Raw genomic sequence first — 21132 nt, 5'->3', positions numbered from 1 at the left:
TAATATACACCTAGTAATATTATATGTATGTACATATTATATGCGAAAGTATATCTGTCTGTCAGCTAGCTTTTCACCATCCGTTCCAAATTTGGTATAGACGTATAGAGAATAGAGATAGCAGGCATCATATTCTGTTTGGCAGGTACAGAGATAGCTTGCATTCCGGAGAGGATTGTGACTATTTTAATACCCAGAAAATATTAAGAGTTCCACGTGATTTTTAGAAAACAGAAACTGAACCGGACGAAGACGTCGGTCGCGGGCAGGATACTTAAATAAATAAAATAAAAATTATGTTAAGTATGAAAAAAAATATTTCTTGTAAATTATACACAACAGAAAATTAATAGGTAGGTACTTAACTCGTAGATTCATCAGTTTTTGAAGCCCCTAAAAACTTGGAAAAACTAATTGAAGCGCATCTTGTGATACCTATTGGTGAAGTAAATTAGTTCCAGTTGGTTCGGCTGTAGGTAAGTAAAAAATCAAGAATTCTATTGAGAAGAAAATGTAAAAAATGTCATGGCTATTAACTACCTAGGTACCTAGATAAATAATTTCATGAATGTAAATTCAATCCAAGGGATTATCACTTGCTTTCACGGTGAGGAAAACATTGTGAGGAAACCTGCTTTCCTGAGAGTTCTCCATAATGTTCTCAAAGGTGGTGTGAAGTCTGCCAATCTGCATTTAGTCAATTTAATTGTTATGATTTCCTCAAAGACTTGGTCATCGTTGTGGACTATGGTCAAACCCTTCTCATTCTGAGAGGATACCCGTGCTCAATAGTGAGCTGGTGATGGGTTGGTGATGATGATGATAAACGGTGAAAGAAAACATCGCTAGGAAACCTGCTTGTCTGAGAGTTCGCCATAATGTTCTCAAAGGTGTGCGAATCCGCACTTGGTCCGCGTTGTGGACTAGGGTCTAAGCCCTTTCAATCCTCATTCTGAGAAGGAGAACCGTGGTCACTAGTGGGCCGGTAGTGGAATGATAATATTATGATTAATTAGAATAACATGGTAAGTAAAATATAACACAAAAAAAATTACGTCAAAAGCGTCGACAAAAACTCGAAGTTTTCCCTGTGCGAATATTATCAAACGCGACAAACGGAAGCCGGGTGCGATGCGCACATCTCGCTGCCGCATCCCGTTTCACCGTCCTCAACTCCTCAGCCAATCGCCTGCAACCTCCGATCAAACGGACCTCCGTACCTCGGTCCTCCTCAGTTGAATTTAGCGCTCCGTCATCGATAGACGCACGCTCGTTCTCCGCGAATTACGTACGCGAGCTTTCGAATTTTACCTGTGGATTTTATGTGGCAAGTGCTCTAAATATTAAATATACACATAAACATTTGTGGTTATACCTGGATTGGCCTTGGCTGTCACGGAAAACCCCTTCTTCATTCAAGGTTGGTGCGTTTATGCTTTGCGAATAGTAATGCTATTGGATGCATTCGGAATGCCACTTGTCCGGTCTTTATAATGGACTCTTGGACTTTTAAATTGATCATTTCGACCATTTCCGAATATGCTTGATCTTGCATCGGCAGGTTCGTTGACTTGCAAAGCTTGAGCTGTTTTTTAAATTGTTTTTCGTTGCACCAGTGCGTTCCGTGGGAGGCGATTGTATGCGGTAAATTCACCGAAGGCTATCAGCAAGGAATACACGTTAACAGAATCCTAAAATGGGGAAATTCCATTAATCATAAATAAGTCCCCTCATAAGTTACAGACTTCTTTGCCAAAGAGGTAGTAATTTGTAATTCAAGTAACGTGTTCTTCAACAACAATCGAGCACCGTCTTAAATGGCTAAAACAACAGAGTTCAATATTCTGTGAGTAATTCTTTAACGGTGAAGGAAAACATCGTGAGGAAACCTGCATGCCTGAGAGTTCTCCATAATGTTCTCAAAGGTGTGTGGAGTCTACCAATCCGCACATGGCCAGCGTGGTAGACTATGGCCAAACCCTTCTCACTCTGAGAGGAGACCCGTGCTCTGTAGTGAGCCGGCGATGGGTTGATCATGATGATGATGAATGCTAATTCACATGCCGTATCTTTGCTCAAAAATCACTTCAAACATACAATCACCGTCCACAACATTTTAAATGAGGAAAAAGTTTACTATTACGAGTGGTGGTACATGAATAATTTTCATATGAAACTAAATTACCTACTCATTCCATTTCCACTCCCTTTCTACACTACTAACTGCAAAGAATGATTGTAGCTCTAGTAAGTAATTATTTGTTACTTTTATTACAGTAAAACATCTATTAATGCTGTTGTTTTAACTTATCGAATGTAAAATACATATTTAATTCCTCCTATCAGATAAGTAAGTTGATACTTGATAAATGCATAATGATAATGGTATGTATGTTATCATTACCAAAATTTGTTAATTTCTTATATTCAGACGTTTACAAAAAACGGTTTATTTCGAAAAAGGTATTATTTATAATTGATTAAAATCGATTACCCTTGGACGTAGTGAATCATTCCTAATCTATTCGGTATTGTTTTTTATATAATGGTAGTATGTCATCATTTAGATAGTCATCAGAAATACGTTGTAATGATTATTCAAAACTAAATAATCGACAAATGTAATGGACTTACATTACCTACTTATTAGATAAATATAATTTGAAATACAATCTGGAAGTACAATAAATAATATCTACAGACGAAATATTAATCAGTAACAAAGATTTGAAACATTGATAAGATAGCGTAAACTCGATAGCACAAATTACTCGAATCAAAGTTATACAATCTAGCATTAATGTAGATACAGCTCATAATATTGAAAATTATTAATTCTTTAGGTAGGTAGTAGCTATAATAAATGAATACCAAAATCCATTGTTTAGCTTTGAAATTATAAGGCTTAAACATGATGAGTTGGCGCAAGATGATGCATTGCTAAGGTCGCCGGCATGTCAAGGAGAGCTAACAATAAGCGGTATTTAAATACGATGATTGCATATTAAATATATGGTGGAGATACAGCAAAATAGAAAGGCCACTGCAAACTTAATGTGATTCTAAAACGGTTTGTTAAACATCATTAATATTTACGTCATTACATAGAGACCCATAACTTTCTCAAAAGGCCGAATAACCATAATTAATTAATTATAGCTGTGTGTTTGGACTTTGAAAGAATATGATGCACCTATCTAGCCTTTTTAATGGTGTTAAAAAATTAGAGCTTAACGAGCAATTCTTGTATAACTCTAATGTAATTAGATTCTCAGAACGTGTCTAATGATTTATATTTGCATAATGTTTAACTTTGTAACGTTCGGTTACAATATTCAATCTATCTGTAATCTGTTGATTGTCACTTGCTAAAAATAATTTTGTCTGCTTTGACAAATAATAACGTCGCTAATGTAACTTACCGACATACTATCACAGATATTGTATTGAATATAGAAACCCGACGTAAGTTTACCTAAATAGCTGTCATTCCGAAGTTCTTATGGGAATTCAGGGATAAACCGATCAAATTGAAAAATGTCGAAAGAAGCTGTGTTGCACCCAGGTATTTAGATACTAAACTCTTTTTTATGTTAACCAAATTTACTCGTATTATCTAATTAAGTAAGTACCAGAACTGATCAAAAGTTAATAATATTATTGAGCTGACTGAAAAAATATATTTTTCAAAGTAGTTTCTATGGCAGGGAGAAGGCATCAAGAATGACTTACAGTTTTGCGCCAATGAGTTTCTGACGGATGTTTCCAAATTTCCAGCAACTTTGAAGGCCTTATTCAATGTCAGCCTCTATGTTGATTGACAAGAGATAAAAGATAATTAACATTCTGCTTCTAATTCTATTTTAATGAGGATACCGGTATTGTGTTTGAGTTTACTTAAGTTCCTTATTGTTGTTAATTAATAAGACGTACATACAATAAAAACTAGTGAATCAAGAATCCAAAAATACTGTTGCGGTTGACTTTATAAATAAATCTTTAATTTATGAAATATTCTAAATATTTTGGAAGCTATGCTATTAAAGAGAATAATATCATCAGTTGTGGATCCGAGCATTGGTTATTTTACTGGTTTCAACTTTCACATTCTAACATGTAAATAAGAATAAATGCAAATCAGATCATGGATGTGCCTAGTCTAAACTCGCTTTAGCTTAAATGTAGCTATATAATTCATAAGATATTTCCGATGCTTGGTAGTAATCGATCTGTTTTAGTTAATCAAATCTTCTATGTAGGTGTACAACTGCATGCATTACCTACCTATAAAAAATTCGATGGAATAATTTTTTTTCTTGGAGTAGGTACATTTTTATCAGCAAAGGTTTCTATCGTCAGAATAATATTAAAATTTACTTGCGTGTAAGAGTAAATACGAAATCGTTGTTATCTCTAGGTACATAAAGTATAATTAGGCTTAAATAAACCTTAATAAAGTGTCGGGCATCCAACCGTAATTACATAAATAATTGTTGGTCCCTAAACTACTGTTTGATGACGTGCACCCTAATTTGCCACGAGTTAGAGCCTGTTAAAATAATGTGTACTGTTCTCCATATATCCAGATTCCAGACTGTAACATAGGTTTGATGGTCCAACATCCCAGTGGCGCCAGACGTTACTTATTTTGCGAGCACAGAGAATTCAACTCCTAGAGTACCTACGCATATACAAGGTTTTGCATGAAACAAAATCGTAAAATTTTGGCGGGGGATAGGGGAGAATGCTTTGTTGTGATTGGTGGACTTAAAAGTCACGTAATCAAAACAATGTGTGGAACGAGGGTACCGAACGGGCCTGGGTCGACTTTTATGCTAAGCAGTTGCCCTAGCTTGGCGAGCGGCTATTAGGCGTCTATAGGTGGTGGTCTGTGTTTGCGAGAAACATAATGTGGCTAATTCCTTTGTACACAATCTCTAAACTAAAATAAAGCACGTCTAAATCTATTGATATCTCTTTCATAATGTTGCTTGCGGAAAAGAATAGCACTAGATTTAGATTTGTTAACTTAGTTTAGTTTAGAGATTTTGTACAAGAGAATCGGCCCCATTGTGTGGATAGAGAAGTGTTAGTGTGTACTTTAAATGTATTCAGATTATATTTGCTAGCTTGTGCCGATACCTAATTTAAAGAAATTTAAATTAGGTATCGCCATAAGCTAGCAAAAGCTACGAAAATTTCGTAAAAATATTACTTACTCTTTTTTCTTAAAGTCTGAGTGCTGATTTTTATGTATATCTCTTGAGTATAATAAGTTTGAGTAAGTTTAAGTTCGGAAACCACTGCCAACGAAAAGTGTTTGGCAGTATTAATAAATAACTCAGACTTTAAGGAAAGTGAACAAACATTGTCTGTTAGTACCTTTAAACTGGTCGTCGGCACAAGCTAGCAAATATGCTTACGTAAAAAGCACAAACTAACACTACTCCATTCCACGGATTTTGTTTTTCAGATTAGAAGTAACGTCTGGCGGTCCTGGGATTTCGGGCCAATATAATATCCAGACTGTTGACATAACACAGGGCTTAGACTTCTTGAGGGCTTAGTCCGAACATCGTAGAAAGATCCTGTGTAGGACCCTTTATACAATTGCCATAAATTTATCTCAAAGCCCAGATGTTTAATTATACGATGAGAGATCTTGGAGCTTCTGAAACATATTCGCAATGGTTTTACTTCGCACAGATAATTTAATCTTACAAGTTCAAATTATTGTTCCCAAACACACATTCATTTAGCTTACACTCTCCTAATTTATCGTCGTCAGGAAGTGGCAAAGTGAGTTTATCTCCAGATTTTAATCTTTGTTTTCCTCCTGCACGGCTAGCATGGGCCGAAGATAAAAATTATATCCCCCGATTTTATCCACTGCACAGGAGATAACATTAACTTCTCCACCCCTCAGAGCACGGCAACAGGGGAGAGGAGAAGTTTATCCCCGTTTGACATTTCACGGGGACTCGGGGGACTATTTATCCACCGTCTATAGCATGGGGCCAAATAAAAGAAGATAAACTGTCCTTTTTTGACATTTGAGAGGGATAATTTTATCATCGAGATTAGAGGTGGGTATAAGCTCATAGAACTTTAACTCAATTATTAAAAGATCAAAAAACATGTCTCGCGCTTTTTTTATTAGTTTGAAATAGAGAATTTAGAACGAAAATAACATGAGCACGTAATTAGTGATGGAAGTAATCCCTTTGAATTTCCCGACGCTGAGTTCCGACACTTGTTTCGGATGGACAAATATTATGTGCTGTACTTATGCGAGCAGCTTAATGAAGCACTAAAGCCGATTAATTCGGTGGATGGATTCATAAAAGTAAGTAAGTACTTACCTATTACCTAAAACCATCTTGTGCAAACGAATAGGTACCTACCTAATTTAGGTTACCTACTTAGGTAGGTAGTAGGTACCTACAAATAGGTATTCGCGGCTATTCTCTATTTATTCTACGTCCTCACATCTATAAGACTCTTGGCAGATGGTAGTTACCAGTGAGATACAAGTCAAGGTCATGGGATGACTATTGCCCGCGACTTCATCTGTGTGGATTTAGGTTTTGAAAATCCTGTGAGAACTATTTGATTTTCCAGAATAAAAAGTAGCCGGTGTCCATCCTCGGGATGTAAGCTAACTCTGTAGGTACTAAATTTCATCTAAATCGGTTAGACTAGCTTTTCACAGCCCAACAGGCTGTGAAAAGCTAGCAGACAGACAGGCAGACACACTTTCGCATTTATTATATTAGTATGGATTATTGGAAATATAAAATAACACAATGACTCATTATAATAAAATCATTTATTTGAACAAAATAGGCAGGAGTCTAATTTAACAAAACAATTCTTAAATTAAAGTACACACCTATATCATAGTTAAATACATAATGATACACAAACACAATAACACTTTACAAATTATAATGGTTCATCATAAGTGTTTTGTAAGAGTAAATATGTTAGCCTATTATACTTTATAGACCATTTCAGTATATCCTCTTACTCTTAATTTATTATTATTGAAAATCATTAATGTATAAATTGTATATTTCAGAATTCCAATGGAACAACCAAAGGACAGACTAGAAAATGTGACAAATAAAGAAATCTCACATATCTATGGATCAAACCAGACTGCTAACTGTTGCCCGACAATAAAAGGGAAAAAGGGATGGAATAATAAATACATATTTGCATTAAAATATATTTCTTTAAGTACCTATTACCTAAAACCACCTTGTGCAAACCCATCCTTATATCTACTACTACTACTAGGGTTCTGTAGGGTACCAATGGGACCTTATTACAGTCTCAGCTCTCCATCTGTCTGTCTCCTGAAACGTAACAGGTTAAAGTTGAAATTTTGTACTTATTTCTATTGCTGCTATAACAAAAAATAAGTTTCTTCAAAAAATAATTTTGCTTTAAGTACTCTTTCTGTGTGATTGAGTAACAAACACAAACTCTTAGGCATAATATTAGGAATACCAATTAAAACAATGCTTATTTGGATGTACACAAATCTCTGATGTTAACTTAACAGATCTAAAAGTAGTGCTATTATCCTTAAGAAAAGGAAGTAACAAGTTTAATGTTCAATCAAACCACACTGCCATAGAATAACTTCCTATATTCATAACTATTTACAAATTACAAAAATGTACATATCCTCTACTTACTTTTTATTTATTTATTGGCATTTATAGGAAAACCACTCGGGGCTATTGGTTTTATAAAGTACCCACTGTGTACAAAGTGGGTTAAACGACAGTCTCACCATAGTCCACCACCGACACTTCAAAGATTTCCTGCCATAAGATAAAAAACATTGGCTTGACATGCTTATAAAGAAATTAGGTTAGTTTAATAGCTCAAACCATACCAGCTTAACCAATTTTAAGTGATATTGAACTCTTCTCAGTGCAGTGTGCTGAACTGTTAGTTTTATCATCATCTCAAACAATAATGAAAATATTTTATGTTGATAAGATGTGTACCTAACTTACCTATTCCAATAGGTAGGTACCTAAAGTTATTTTGAGTTTGTTATACAAGACACACATTTAATAGAACTAAATTAATACACGCATCTCTCTGGCTGGCCCATTATGGAGTCTTCAGGTCCAATTCCTGTTGAGCATTTATGCCCAACAGTGATAATTAATATTGAACACTTATGTGCTCATATATGTGACCGACGGCACTATTGAGACATTTCCCGGTGGTCCTACATCCCGAGCTGCCTCATCATACTTGTCAGTCAGTGGCCAGTGCCCTTCTTCAAGTACATATTTCCATGTCTGCAAATAAAACAACAATTTATGCATTTCTTTGTCGCTAACAATATCAATACCTATATTATCACTTCAATTTTGTGTACTGACTAACACAAATTGTCTTTGTGATACTTACTGTGATAGCTAGGAATTTCAACTATTCGATTATTTTTTAATTTGGATAATTCAAAAGTGGAGTTAGGTTAGGTAAACACAAACAATAACAATACTTACGTGCATAATCTTCTGTGAATGTTTTTTAAACTATTTTACGGCTCCGGCTTCTAGCTCTTTTAAAATAAAAAGCAGCCACAGACGAGTTACGAGTAACGAAAACGAGCAAAATCAAAAGCACAGATAAAAAATAATAACACTTTGACATTAACCGAGGACTAGTCTTTCCCCGCCTTATCACCGGGGATAATTATATCCAACCCTGTGCCCATGCTCGGAGAGTGGAAATAACTATCGGAGGGGATAAAATTTTTATCCTTTCCTCGGGGAGAAAATTTCCCGGCCCATGCTAGGGTAGCTGGAATAAGTTTCGCCATTTTTAAAGTGGCATCCCTTATTTGATGTTACGTAACTTTCGATTTTAATTCAATGTTTATTTTAGTTTAATTTCTTGAACGTCTCGTAAAATGTTTAAATTATTGTATAGAAGCAGGCGTTATTTTGCGGAAATCCATGATACGTATACGATAAACCAAAATCTTAATTTGCTATAATCCGCTGAAACAGATCGAATCTGATGCGACATGCACCGCCCGCCCTCGCACTGCTAAACATGCAGGAAAAACCAGCCATCAAGCAAGTGGTGATTGTCACTTTGCAATTGTGGATTGTAAGGTCTACATCTCCTGAGGATGCTCCGGTATCGGTGCGAAACGTGCGTCGAGTGTGTTTTGGGATCTGTGTGGTGCTGCGTGGTGGTGGTGCGTATTGCTTGCCTGCTTTAGATTAATCTATAATAGCAGTAACATAAAAATAAAGAACACAATTTTGACCTATTTTTATTATTTTATTTTATTTTAAGTACAAATAAATAATGATGCTACTAACCAGGACTTCCCTCGTTTGGGCTCGAACAGAAAACCAGCGTTGTGGTTACATTGTGCAACCACAACATTCAGCTGAGTTCGGGCCTTTTCGTTGGCACGACACATTTTAGATAATAGGTACCTATTAGATTTTAAGGAATGTTTTTTTTGTAAATATTTGTGTTTGTGTTTATCATGTGTCGGATCAACCAATAAATGTACTTCTATTCTATTCTATTCTATTCTTTTTATTTATTTTTTCCCAAAAATCAAAAGTGCATCCCCAGGATCGAAACCCCGACCTCCCGAATAGGAGGAGGAAATTTTAACCACTAGGCTATCTGCATAGCAAGAAGCCTCGATAAGTATTTATGACAAACAGTTCGTCCGTTTGGGATTTAGGATTTACATATTATGATGTCAAATGTCATTTGAATTTTTAATTTGTTACTTGTTTCAAATTAATTGCTGCGCGTAATTGATGCTCTCAATTTGTACCATACATGATACATACAATATGTCACAAATCTGCAAATGCAGTACGAACGGGCGCAAGTTTAATGCCCCGTGACAAGTTGTCGGGTGTCACCGCGGGAATTACTAGCTATTTATACGTTTATCTCACTTTTTTATTTGATCTGCGACAGTATTTTGTATTTTTTTTCCAGTTCCTTATTCTGTGTGGTACTGATACCTACCCATGAATCGAACTACATATATCTTATAAATACATGTAATTTTTTTAATGAGCTGGTTGTACATTTTTGTTTCATTTAATTTGTTACTAGCGACCCGCCCCGGCTTTGGTGTCATTGCCTCGGAAACTCTCAAATGAGAGGATTTTTTTCCGACCTAATTCACATTTTTCAATTTCTCTAGGGATCTCTAATTTTTTAAGAATTAAACTATAGCTATAAACCTTCCTCTTGAATCACTCTATCTATTGATGAAAACCGTATTAAAATCCGTTGCGTAGTTTAAAAGATCTACGCGTTCATACATACATACATACAGAAGCGGGAAGCGACTTCATTTTATACCTACTATGTAGAGATATAGATAGAAGCAGGCATTATTTTGTCACTCATTTTATTTGTCACTAGCTTATGCTCGCGACATCATCCGCGTGGACTACACAAATTTTAAACCCCTGTTTCACCCCCTTAGGGTTGAATTTTCAAAAATCCTTTCTTAGCCTACGTCATAATAGCTATCTGCATGCTAAATTTCAGCCCGATCTGTCCAGTATTTTGAGCTGTGTTGCCACATCAGTCAGTCACGCTAGTCCGCTGAAAATCCAAGAATTAAGAATCAAACGAACTTACCTTGTGATGTTTGATATCTAATTATACGAGCGTCTTGACCGAAGATGATTATATTTACATGCAGCAGTACGTCGGATTCTGCTGTCCTAATCACACTTTCAGAGTTAAAAAAGCACTTGACTTGTAAGTGCCTACCTCGCACCGCACCCCTCCGTCCCGCCTGCGGGCGTCCCTGCGGTCTGTTGCCATTATTTAGAGCCCTATTTTTTCGATAGGTCTAGGGATTTTGAAGAAAATATTGGGTGGGTGGGATTGTAATCATCTTCGGTCAAGACGCTCGTATAATTAGATATCAAACATCACAAGGTAAGTTCGTTTGATTCTTAATTATACTTTGCGTCTCTCCCGAAGATGATTATATTTACATGCAGATGTTTAGAGCATCGAAAAAATAGTAACAATTTTGTCCGTTTCTAATTGTATACAAGAAGTATATAAAAAAGAAAAATTAGAAATAAGTACCATATAAATGGTTAAACGAAGTCTTTATTCTCTCTTAACAATCCCCGTTTTACCATAGTTTTAACTTCGAAACAAATCCATTAAATCCAATTGACCTGATTTTAATACGTTTTTATTATACCTAGTATTTTTCAAAAACATTCGAGGATTCGGGCTAACCTGCTACTTTCCGAATAGTTTCAAGATTAACACCTGCCCTGTTCGACGCGTGTCGCGTACTATGAGCACCAGTGTAATATCAATGCCACTTTTTTCCAATATTGATTTAACCCAATGAGTAGAGTCTGGGAACATACCTTTTTGTATGGTTTTTGATAACTGATAAAAGGAAAGTCATCTTGGGAACGTAAGGTATAAGTTTTGTCTAAGTATGTTTTAAGACATAAAGCTCACAATGACTGGCTGAGAGACATTTGGTCGTCAGGTTTTTACCAATTCATCTATTTTAATTGTATTCTGAGATTTTAATATGAATATTTTCTAATCCAAATGAAATATTATGAATTTTTATAAGGCTAAGTGTCTGCATTCTTTGAGCAGATGCTAAAACCAACAGAGATCAAAATCTTTTAATGAGATCAGATCGTTGGGATAATAATTTTGTAGGTGGTTTAATACAATATTAGGATTCCAATTAGTGGTATCGTATTTCCGTGGTGGAGGATTTGTACGATAAATACCCTTAAAGAACCTTTTTACAGTGTCATGACAAGTAATTTCTTGGCCTAACAAAATAGACAACGCGGAACGGTAGCTATTTAATGTACTGTAACCAGCACCTGAATAAAATTCAATCCGCTGCGTATTGTTGGAATTGCAATAATTTAATTCTTTGTTTTGCAATATAGCCACCAAGATTTTAAACATGAATTATCTTATAAATTATATTAATTTAAGGTAGGTACTAGTAGAGAATGAGGCCATTACTATGTCTAGCGATGCGCTGGGGATTCCGCATCTCAGTAGCGACTGCCTGATAATTTCCCTGCTATCAGGGTCAGATCCGCATGGAGTGGGTGAAGCTCTTTGAAATGACAGATTTTTTTATTTTTTTATTTAAAGGTTTTTAACAGGCTGAAAATAAAGTACACACTAAATAAAGTACTACTTCTGAAACCAGCGTGTTGGTCCATATCGGATACCAGGGTTGAGTATAGGCCAATCAGGTGAACCAAAATAATCCTTTATTTGGCGAAACGCGTTATCAGCCAATTTCCATTCAGTGTCTGTATTAAATGTTTGACGTGATTCAAAATCTGCGACTACGTCCATTTTAGATTGGATATATGACGCAAAGGTGATGAAGGTGTGAATTGTATACCACCCATTTTATTAATATAGGCAATAGCTGTGGTATTGGCTATTCTCAATAAAATTCTGCACTTTCTTAGACGTGACGCAAAAAACTTTAAGACTATAAAAGGCTGCCAGTAGTTCGAGAGCATTTATATGCAATGATAGTTGTGAATTATTTCAATGTCCATGAGCTGTTTCGTCATTACGGGCTGTTCCCCAACCCGAGCATGAAACGTCGCTACACTACTAGTGAATACTATACATTTTGAAATGAGTGGCATGCAGAGTCAATATGATCCGTCCACCATATGAAATCATCTTTTAAATGTTCAGATAAGGTCATATACTTGCTGTAATGGTCAGAGTAGTTGAATTCCAAAAAGTTTTCTCTTTCATACATTTTTGTATGTTCGTTAGTAAGTAACTTAATACGTTTTTTCTTGTCATCTGGTAAAGTTAAATACATTTTAGACGAATCAAATATAATACCAAAGAATAAACAGCTTTTCGGTGGGTAAAGTTGACTTTTAGTAGCATTGCATTAATTAAAAATCCTAATTTTAAAAGTAAATCTTTGGTTGTTTCTAAATTATTTCAACAGCTGTTAAATGAAGTTCCGATGCACAAAAAATCGTCAGGGTAATTAATTAGTGACAAATGACCTGACGAACGTAAGTGGTGAAGGACAGGTTTCAATAGCTTTGTATAAACATAGGGAGCAGTGCAAAGTCCAAACGGTAGAACGTTAAACTCAAATAGTTGATTTTTCCATACAAACCGAAGATAGTATCTCTTTGAGAAATAGGCAGTAAAAATATCTCTTAGAAACAATCTTTATTAATCAATTTTAATACGGTACGATAGTTTCATTTTGAAGTGATTAACATGTACGGGTTTTATTTAATTCTTTTAAGTTTTAAATAAATCGATGTTTCCCGTTACTTTTAGGGACTGTAGAAATTGGCGAGACAAATTGTTTTTCTGGCGGAAGACATGTCGAAATAACCGAATTCTATATATACCGTAATGCACTCATTAATGTCCATCTCGTTAGGAGAATATGACCTACTTTTATCTGCGTCTGTTTGATATGGAAAACCATAAAAGAGAATTTTATAACCTGTAATCAAAGACAAAATCGTGTAATATGTAGCCATTCATGAAGGAAATATTGAAGTCTACCAGCGATGGGTAAAAACTGTGTTATGTACCTGCGGTGAAACAGCTAGGCGCGTCGTCTAGTTTGCGCGTAGGTCCTTGAGCGATGAGTTATCGCACGATGGTATGGGCGAGGCGCCATTGGCGCCGGCGCTCGCGCCGCTGGCGGCGCGGCGGCTGGGGCCGATATTGGTTCGGGTACACTTGCGTCTCGGCGGGAAGCGGCTGGTGCCCGCGGTGCCCCCCATGCGTTTAAAGCCTCCGGGTTGTGAGCTGAAGTACTCGACTGTGAGCGAGGCGGGTTTGATCTAACGCTGTTACCTCTTAACTCCGAAGCGGAAGTCAGGATGGCTTTGGATGAGTTCAGATGCTCTGACAAATTAAAACCAAATAAATGGTTATCGATCTTTGTGTTTTTAGTATGTCTCGTTTCTGTTTACTTATGTTATTAATAGCAAGTCGTCTCGAGAGAGATTCTCTATAGTGTGTATCGCAAAACAATCGCCCTGCGTCACTTAGTACTTTTACAATCTCTTGCGGGATACGATCTTTTTTGAGCTAACATCAAGTTCAATGCTTTGCCAATTGCATAGATGTAGCTTGGCATCTGATTTTGCTTTCGATCACTTTATAAGTCTCTCTTAATGTTGATTTCAGCTACTGCTGATTTTATCTCGGGCTTTAGTAAGGGCGCCTTCATATGTGTACAGTTTTCGGCTGGTAAATAACGTTTGAGAAGGTCGATTTTTTCTTCTTTAAGTAAACCATTAGTCAAAATGTATTTCCATTGTGTAACCAAATCTTTGTGCAAATTTTGCCCGAAGAACTTGTCTTGTGTTGGGTCTGAGCCCAATAATTGCAAAATATCTGGATCCAATTCGTCTATTGTCTCAGATGGGACATCAGATGGGACCTCAGATGGGAACTCACACGGGACCTCGTGTGTAAAGACGATTTTCGTAGTAGTTTTACTTTTATGTAGGCATACATGTAAATCATGTAGCAACAATGCTAGGTATACACCTGTCCATAGTCGCTTGTACTGGCGGGTGCAAACCTAACCTTGTTGCTGACCCTACTATGTAGTAATCTATAACCATACCATAAGACCTCACACACGCTTTGCGTCGGAATAGTAAAACTAAGAATGGTATAGATTCGAATCCACACACTATATAGGTATGTCAGGATAAGAGACGGTGTTGTATCCACACACAATATATTATGTCGTGTACCTATTTATATCCACACACAATAAATGTCGGGATATATAATTTCCACACGCGTTATACGCCGGGATAAGGACAGTGTATCTATTTGTATCCACACACAATATATGTCGGGATATAATTTCCACACGCGTTATACGCCGGGATAAGATACATAATTTAAGTGCAAGAAAACTAAATAATAATTTTGTGCAGACCTTGACAGGTGAATCTTCTGATGACGATAACTATATTCGTTTCCTTCTTTTTTCTCCAACTTTTATAGCACTTCATTCACTATTTCACTAACATGTTTTCTTTTCCCCATTGTTTTGATGTTGAAGCAGTGTGACTCGGACAACACAAAATTACGTAATGGCAACAGACCGCAGGGACGCCCGCAGGCGGGACGGAGGGGTGCGGTGCGAGGTAGGCACTTACAAGTCAAGTGCTTTTTTAACTCTGAAAGTGTGATTAGGACAGCAGAATCCGACGTACTGCTGCATGTAAATATAATCATCTTCGGGAGAGACGCAAAGTATAATCCTATTTATTGATGTAACCAGTATAAATATGTTTATTTTTTAAACTTTTTAAATAAACAATGTCATCATCATCATCATGACCAACCCATCACCGGCTCACTACAGAGCGCGGGTCTCCTCTCAGAGTGAGAAGGGTTTTGGCCATAGTCTATCACGCTGGCCATGTGCGGATTGGTAGACTTCACACACCTTTGAGAACATTATGGAGAACTCTCAGGCATGCAGGGGTTTCCTCACGATGTTTTCCTTCACCGTTAAACCAAGTGATATTTATTTTAATTAATTAAAACGCACATAACTCTTAAAAGTTAGTGGTGCGTGCCCGGGATCGTATCCCCGACCTCCGATTAGAAGGCGGACGTCCTAACCACTAGGCTATCACAGCTTAAATAAACAATGTAACGTTTCATAATAAACAATTACTTTAATTGTGTAACGACAGTCGCCTTCACGAAAGCTCAATCAGCGTACTTAGAAAAACGCAAAGCTCTGCCTAATTATACGAATAGAAGTATGACATTACGCCTTTAAATACAGTAGGTACATAGTTTAAGAGACGGTGACAAGATTTCTTATGAAACTAATACATAACATTCTACTATATTAAAAAGCATTATTTTTACACTGGCTTATGCTCGCGACCTCGTCCGCGTGGACTAAACACATTTCAAACCATTATTTCATCCCCTTAGAGGTTGAATTTTCAAAAATACTTTCTTAGTGGATCCCTACGTCATAATAGCTATCTGCATCCCGATCCGTCCAGTAGTTTGAGCTATGAGTTGATAGATCAGTCAGTCAGTCAGTCGTTCTCCTTTTCCTTAAATATATTTAGACTAGCTTACGCTCGCGACTTCGTCCGCGTGGACTACACAAATTTCAAACCTCTATTTCCCCCCCTTAGAGGTTGAATTTTTTTAAATCCTTTCTTAGCGGATGCCTACGTCATAATAGCCATCTGCATGTCAAATTTCAGCCCGATCCGTCCAGTAGTTTGAGCTAAGCGTTGATAGATCAGTCAGTCAGTCAGTCACCTTTTCCTTTTATACTATATTTAGATGACAGTTGACACTGGCTATAATTTTTGAAAAAAAAAAATAGCCTGACAGAGCAGTGGTGTTTTTTAATTATTTTTTTGAAATAATTATTATTATCTACTTGTTCTTTGGACAATTTATATAATTTAGTTGAGTTTCTAATTTATAAAACTAAGAAACATTTTAGCTATAGCTAATCAATAATCGTATACGATTATTGATTTCTTTGTTTCCTAATGTTTGCTTATCAATTTCAATTTAATTAATCAAATCTTAATTGATGCGTAATGATAAGTATAAAATATCAGGAAATGATAAGGTAATGCGTATTCGAGGAACTAGCGATTCGTGATACTAAATGTATTTTGAAACATGTTTAAAAATAAATGATAATTAAGTAATTGAGTACTGTTAAAGAAATAAAATAGATACATAACTAGGTGATGGTCGCGACTTAGTCCTCGTGGATTAAGGTTTTTTTAAATCCCGTGGGAAGCGGGAACCCTTTGATTTTTCGTGATAAAAAGCAGTCTATGTTCGTCTGCAGGATGCAAAGATATCTCTGAACAAATTTCGTCAAAATCGGTTAAACGGATGGGACGTGAAAAAGCAGCAGACATGCAAACAGACAAAATATTACTACTACCCACATAACTTAAAAATGCGAAAGTGTGTTTGTTTGTTGGTTTGTCCTTCAATCACGTCACAACGGAGCAACGGATTGACGTGATTTTTTGCATGGGTATAGTTAAAGACTTGGAGAGTAATATATTTTTCCCGAAAAATCAAAGAGCTTCCACGGGATTTTAAGTGCTGATTTAGGTCAAAGATTTTTGTATTTTGGTCACATAAGATATGACTGTCTCTTGGACTAGGTAGGTAGTGGGTAATTATTTCAAACATTTCCTCTCAGCCCGGAACGATGTACGTGGGAACATTCTGTGTAATGAGCTTATTAAGTTTTTGTTCGGGCGCGTTTGAGTAAAATGGATCAGTATATTTTCGCTCTAGTTCTTCTTAATTTTTATTGTTTGGTCTATTACGTTAATACAGTACACGGCCGAAAGTGATGAACATCGGCATTTAGCTTTGTAGAGCGTTGTCTCCGTCACTCGTACCCATTTGTCGGACTCAACGACCGAGACAGTGCTCTACAAATCTGCTATCTCCTTCTAAAGATCGATGTTCATCACTTTTGGCCGCGTACTGTAAGTGTATTTGCATTTTGCTCGACTGGTTTCGGACCTGTCTGAGTTCCGTATAAGAATTGGAAACTGGAAGATCTATGGCGAATTCTTCGCATCGGCTATTAGAAGTTACCCATATTTACATTATCTATAAATGCGAAAGACCGTCCGTCCGTCTATCTGTAAGTCTGTTTATCTATCTGTCCATATTTTAATTTGTCTGTTTCACGGCGCATCCACTTAACTGATTTTGACGAAACTATGCACAGAGAACGGAAATCCCGGAAAATCAAAGAGTTCCTATAGTATTTTTAAAAACCTAAATCCACCAGTTGTCGAAACTTTATTCCAATGGTGACGCTTTTTGATTTATGACTGCGTTAAATAATAAAAAAAATACCTATTGTACGTTCTAATAATGTTACTTCGGTCACGAGGAAAATAATAAGTTATCTTATCACAATAGGTACGTACTGTTAATGTGTTCCGTTTCTAATTAATTTTTCCCTATATGTCATTATCATTAGTAATAGCCTCAGCTAATTTTGCCTTGGAAATGGCAAGCTTTAACGAGTTGGTTTGGTACAGCTTTCATATATATTTATATATACACCTATCCTTTTCCCATGTTAGTTGGGGTCGCCTCTCCTAACCATATTTCTCCAAGTTGTTCTAATTTGGGTCGTCATTGGGTGAATTTGGGCTGGTTTAAGATCGTTCAATATTACTGACATCCAGCTTTGTCGAGGTCTTCCCCGTGTCGTCTGGGTCCAGCGCTAACATTTGATTTTTATCGACTGGTATAATCGAAATTAATATTAATGCGTAAGTGTGTCTGTCAAATGCACTCATCAACTTTTAGGTGGTCTGACCAACTGAGGGAGATGAATACGTGCAAATATTATAACATCATATAAAATATTAAATAACCGAGTTCCAAAAACACTACAAATTAAAAAATAACTTTTGTTTCTACATGTGTATGTATGTTAAAGTCGGGTGAGCTTCACGCTTTGATTTCTAGTTTATTTCATTATGCTCGCCCGACTTCATACATACATACATACACGTGTTGAAACAAAAGTTAATTTTTACTTTGTAGTGTTTTCGGAACTCGGTTTTTTAATATTTCTATTTTATTTTGAGCTTTTTAGTTTAAGAAGTTACAGCTTGGCAGCAGCTAAAATATCAAATTCACCAGCAAAACTTTCTAAATCCACACGGCTTAGGAGTTCAATACCTTCCTTTTTGGAAGTCAGTTAAAGCCGATGGAAAGAAAAAAATTCCGTTCAAGGGTAGGACCTCGCCAGGGCCACGATATTCAGCAGTGAAGGAACGACGAGGACCCCCTCTCCCCCCCCCCCCCTCCCCCTACTCCCATTCCTACATACCTAACTTCAGATGTGGAGTATGTCAGTTGATGAATGATGACGACCCAAAACCAAATAATAGTATTATATTTTATGACCAGAGCCAGACGTGTGCGGGCAGTGATCTTGTTTATAGAAAATTCGATTTAGGCCATATTGACAAAATTAGCTTTATACCTACAGATAAACTCCTAAAATGGACACTGGATGCACTGTACGGCATGATAATAAACCACAACACTCACCACGCACTCATATAAATGCGTTCATGTATTCGTACACAGTACATCACTATACACAACACTTGGAAAGGAAAAGCCTGATAAGGAGCTCTCCACTCGGCCAGAGGATGTAAGTATTTTGTGATTGCCACACAATTTATCTGATTGTCCGTTCAAATATTTTTTGGGGCATCGGGCAGTTGTTTATCTTTAAATAGTTACATGAAGGGGCTATCAAAATATAGTTTAATAAGTCGTAATCCTCTTTTTCCGTTTGTTTATTGATTTGTTGGTTGTCCTTCAATCAGGCTGCAAGGGAGCAAATGATCTATGTAATATTACCTATATTTTCCATGGATACCTATACGAGTAGTTAAAGGTGTGTAGAATGACTTAGGCTACTTTTTATCCTAGCTAGGGATTTATAAAAAAACCTAGTTCCACGCTGACGAAGTATAAGAAGAAGTAGGCATCTGCTAAGAAAGGATTTTTGAAAATTCAACCCCTAAGGGGGTAAAATATGGGTTTGAAAGTGTAGTCCACTCGGACCAAGTTGCGAGCATAAGCTACATAGTATTATTATAAAGAGTTTTTTTTTTCAATTTGGTAGGGAGGTGAAGTCACTCTAATCCGCTATGGTAAATTGACTCACACGTGGACATAATATCACGTGCACCCTTTCGTTTTGTATAGGTATGTAGATACTGTAGTATGCGATAGGTTGAGATGACAATCGGGGTAGGAACGCCCCGCACACCAACACAGCCCCCGCGCTAACCCGGTGCGGGATAGCGCGGGTGACGTGTGGGTGTGCGGGGCGTCCCCCCACCTCATACCCCGATCTCAACCTGTCGCGTATGTACTATGCTACGGTAGGTGCTTACCTGTACAAATTTTAGATTACACCGCACACAATAAAGTGCGAAATTATCGGTTTCGCGTTATAATCACGGCAGAGGTAATCAGTGTGAAATATTGAAAACATTATAATTCGTATCGTGGCAGGCGTGAAATAATTCTTTCCGCTGATAACACGCTTTGCCAGTACTTTAACAAGTTCATTAAAATTGAGTGCTGAAATAATATTATTCATAACAATAATTTATCGCTTTCTTACGCGGTGTCCTGCGTGAGCGACGAATACTACGCGGCGCGACGCTGCGAACGCGACGAACGCGATCAACTCAACGGCATACCGTGCTTGCGGCCTATATTCTGCGGTGAGACGCAGGCTGCCATATACGCATTACGTCGCGTCGTCATGTCGCGTCGCGTCGCGTCGTATTCGTCGCTCACGCAGGACACCGCGTTACTGTGAGTACTACAATATATTCTGTGCTGTAACTGATGAGTGACCTATAATAGAGGAATGCTTGTCCTAGCTTTTCAGCTAGGCATCTTTAACCCAGGTCGGTAACTTTAGAGGTCCCATTTGACTTTTTCGTTTCCTCCGCGTCCTAAGTGTCGAAATTCCTCCCTTGAAATGAGGAAGAAATGAAGCAGAGGCGGTTACTAATGATGGATCAGGATTCAGGACCGTAGGCATAGAAACTCAGCCCTATTAAACATGGGTCTATCGAGTTTGTACATTAGCCGGCAGGAAATATTGTACATCGACCTTTAGAAAGAGATTTTGGCTTCGTAGAGCGTTGTCTCTGTCACTCCTACCTATGTGACGTTTTGTCGGTCTAACGACAGAGACAACGCTCTATGAAACCACTATCTCTTTCTAAAGGTCGATGTACAATATTTTCTGCTGGGTACTATACCTACTTATCGCAAATCATGGCCTATAGCGGACAGAGCGTCAGGCGCTATGACTGCCAAACTATGTTGTTATTAAAGAGGGCATATGATGGTGATGATGTAAGGAATATCAAACACACTATTTCGGGGATCATTTACATTTATAATTTACGGTAGGTATAAATTATAACCTCAGATAGATGATATCTTTATTAATCACCGAAGAAACGCAGC

General features: G+C 37.1%; 1 protein-coding gene and 1 long non-coding RNA gene across 6 annotated transcripts in view; one reads left to right on the top strand and one right to left on the bottom strand.

The window, feature by feature from the left end:
* The first annotated feature begins 1217 nt into the window (after positions 1–1217).
* Pgant9 (polypeptide N-acetylgalactosaminyltransferase 9) overlaps positions 1218–21132 on the top strand; it is a 194613-nt gene continuing 174698 nt past the window's right edge. For 2 of the 5 annotated variants that reach the window (XM_069503625.1, XM_069503627.1), the window contains exon 1: positions 1218–1420. The gene's annotated coding sequence lies outside the window, so the exon portion shown is untranslated. The remainder of the gene's footprint in view (positions 1421–21132) is intronic. The other 3 variants (XM_034975936.2, XM_069503624.1, XM_069503626.1) reach the window with 2 other exon arrangements.
* On the bottom strand, positions 7670–8812 carry LOC138403370 (uncharacterized). Its single transcript, XR_011237634.1, has 2 exons — positions 8440–8812; positions 7670–8327 (listed from the first exon to the last, which is right to left on the bottom strand). It is a non-coding gene; the product is annotated as an uncharacterized lncRNA (long non-coding RNA).

Source organism: Maniola hyperantus, chromosome 15, assembly GCF_902806685.2.
Source record: "Maniola hyperantus chromosome 15, iAphHyp1.2, whole genome shotgun sequence".
Lineage (NCBI taxonomy): Eukaryota > Metazoa > Arthropoda > Insecta > Lepidoptera > Nymphalidae > Maniola > Maniola hyperantus.
The sequence above is the reverse complement of the archived record's forward strand: the minus strand, read 5'-3'. Positions and strand labels throughout refer to the sequence as shown.